Below are 2,936 nucleotides of genomic sequence, written 5' to 3'. Positions count from 1 at the left end.
CCCCCCCCCCCCCCCCCCCCCCCCCCCCCCCCCCCCAATCTTTCTCTCTTTTCCTCCCCTCCCCTCTCTCTCTTGCTCTCTCCTCTCTCTCTCTCTCTCTCTCTCTCTCTCTCTCTCTCTCTCTCTTTGTTTGTTGCATTAACTCGCTCCTCAAACCCCTCAACCCATTCACCCCCTCCCCTGTCTCTTTATCTGTATGCCTGTCTCTCTGTATGTCTCTCTCTCTCTGTATCTCTGTATGTCTCTCTCTCTCTTTCGGTCTCTCCCTGTCTCCCCTCCCCCCTGCGCCTGTCTCTCTCTCTGTCTATGCCCCCTACCGTCCTGCCCCCCTCTCTTTCTGTCTCTCTCTCTCTGTCTCTCTCTGTGTCTCTCTCTCTCTCTCTCTGTGTCTCTCTCCCTCTCTTTCTCTGCCCCTCCCACCCTCTCAGTTGTCTTAACTCACTCACTCACTCATGACCTCGTTGCGATACGGGCGGGTTACATCGGCCCTGGAGGTCACCCAAATCACTGTGACGACCTCAGACCGCCCTGGTCTCCCTCCCCCCCTCCTTCCAACCCACCCCCAGATCCCGGAGTATCTTGCACCGCCCAGATGGCTCACGGTGACATCCCAGTAATTGCTCTTTTATACTCAGGATGCAAGCAAACTTGAGACTGGCGTCAGTGGTTTAGTGGTTAGATGCCTTACCGTCGCACGCAGAGGACCTGAGTTTGATTCTCATTTGGGGAGAGGTCTTTTGTAAAAAATGTCGATTATCTCCGTTTATCTGCTGGAGCATTGTATCCCTTGTAGCTAAGGTTGACTTTAACGGGCACGATCGAAGCAGCCCGCGTCATAATACATGTATATAATTCAAATATAGTCAGGAGGGAAGGGGAGGGGGGGGGGTGATGTAAAACATCTATTATTTACTTTTATGAACTTCAGGGTTTCTAGTGACTCGAGTTAAGTCTTGTCCGTAGGCGCAATTGCATTCTCTCAGAAATTCTTTGCTCGCCAATAAAGGGAAAAACAATGTGGGGAAATAATATAAACGAAAACGCATAGAGCGAGGTGTTGTCTCGTATACATCTTGAGGGCTCGACTGAAACGTTTGCGGCTTTTGACAGTTAAAACCACGCCCCAGACGCCTCTTAAAGCTTTCTATTTGTACACTTAGCTTTACTTAATGATTACCGGCATAGCCTGCCCCTTACTTTGGTCAAAGGTTGTGTTCACAGGAAGGTTCACTTTCTAGGAAATAAATATCATCTATGATCCTCTCGTAATATTTATGGATATTAATGTCACCGGCGATTGAAAACTCTTCTTTTCAATCCTAAAATAGAAATGAATATAAACAATGTTCAATCCATATCATTTTTGGGGGGTTAAGTGTTTTACGGCGCTCGCAACTGCCTAAGGTTATGTGAGCGCGCGGGACACACCTAACGTTTTCAGTTGGTAGGAAATTTTGAATTTTGTCCGCGTGGCGGCCGAAGCCTACTCTTATCGAATTTAGACCACCAGGGGAACTTTAACTTGCGCAACTTGCACTTTGGACCTCCGACGTTTTTCGCCCATGTCCAAGAAGGCTAGGTGTAGATTTGTCCTACCATATGATTAGGGGTGTGGCTGAAAGACAGCATTAAGAAGGAGCCACGGAGTAGCAGTGGAAAGGCTGTAGAAAGAGTCAGGAGCCCAGGGGATGGCGTAATGGAGGTTCGAGGTGGGGGCACAGAGTGGAGACGAAAGCAGACGACAGAACATTGCTAAGAAAACAGGAAAGGAGGAGGTGTAAGGAGACAATATTAGAGAAGAAAAATTTCTGTCGCCATCCGGATTGGAACCCGGGACCTATTGAGTGAGAGTCACACCTTAACCTCTAAGCCACAAGAGCCCCCCCCCCCCGGCGTGCGGTGGGGGACAGGGATTGGGGAGGATGAGAGACGGGGGGATGGAGGACTAAACGCCCAATGAGAATAATAAATGTCGCTACGGGCGATTGTGAGGTGTTTTTTTAAAAAAAGCATTTCAAATAAAGGGGTTACCAATGTTGCGTAATTCCAGTTTTTAAAAAATATTGTCCATTAAAGAAAACCTTCTATTTGAAAGTGACGATTGGCGCATCGTTTAGCTCAGTTGGTGTACCATGCTGGTCTAAGACCCCCCCCTTCTCTCTCTCTCTCTCTCTCTCTCTCTCTCTCTCTCTCTCTCTCTCTCTCTCTCTCTCCCACTTCTTCCCCCCTCCACCCCCCCTCTCTCTCCCCCTCTTCCCCCCCCCTCTCTCTCTCTCTCTCCTTTGCGGTTGTTATATTCACTCACTCCCAAAACCCCCTCAACCCATTCACACCTAGATCTTTCTCTCTCTCTCTCTCTCTCTCTCTCTCTCTCTCTCTCTCTCTCTCTCTCTCTCCTATTCCCCCTCCCCCTCCTCCTCTTCCTCCTCCTCCTCCTCTTCCTCCTCCTCCTCCTCCTCCTTTAGTCACCCCCCCCCATTCTTTATTTTTCTGATTTGTTTTAACTCCCCCACACTCCCATGGCCCGGTTGCGATACGGGCGGGTTACATCGACCCTTGAGGTGACCCGAACCACTGTGAATGTGACAACATCAGACAGCCCTGGTCTCATCCCCCAACAGAGAGTTCAGAATTTCGGTTGTTTTGAAGATATTTTAAAGCTTTCTACCCAGTTGACATAGTCCTATCGGAGATGGACTTTAAATTCCAAACCATTCTGGGAGTAAATGCCTTCACGCCAATACTGATGTTTTTAGCAAAGCCATATCAAAGCGTGAGACCGCGTTTTGTAATTGTCTTCTGTGTTTCATGTAACTGTAAGTAATTATTTTTAAAAGGCGGCAATATTCTTTCTGATACGTCTAGCTTGAAACATGACCAGAGAAAGATGCACAGGACTGACATCGTTGGATGGGAATTACTGATGATCTATGCTT

The sequence above is a fragment of the Aplysia californica genome, unplaced genomic scaffold (assembly GCF_000002075.1).
Source record: "Aplysia californica isolate F4 #8 unplaced genomic scaffold, AplCal3.0 scaffold00276, whole genome shotgun sequence".
NCBI classification, from domain to species: domain Eukaryota; kingdom Metazoa; phylum Mollusca; class Gastropoda; order Aplysiida; family Aplysiidae; genus Aplysia; species Aplysia californica.
Note: the sequence above shows the minus strand (reverse complement) of the source record.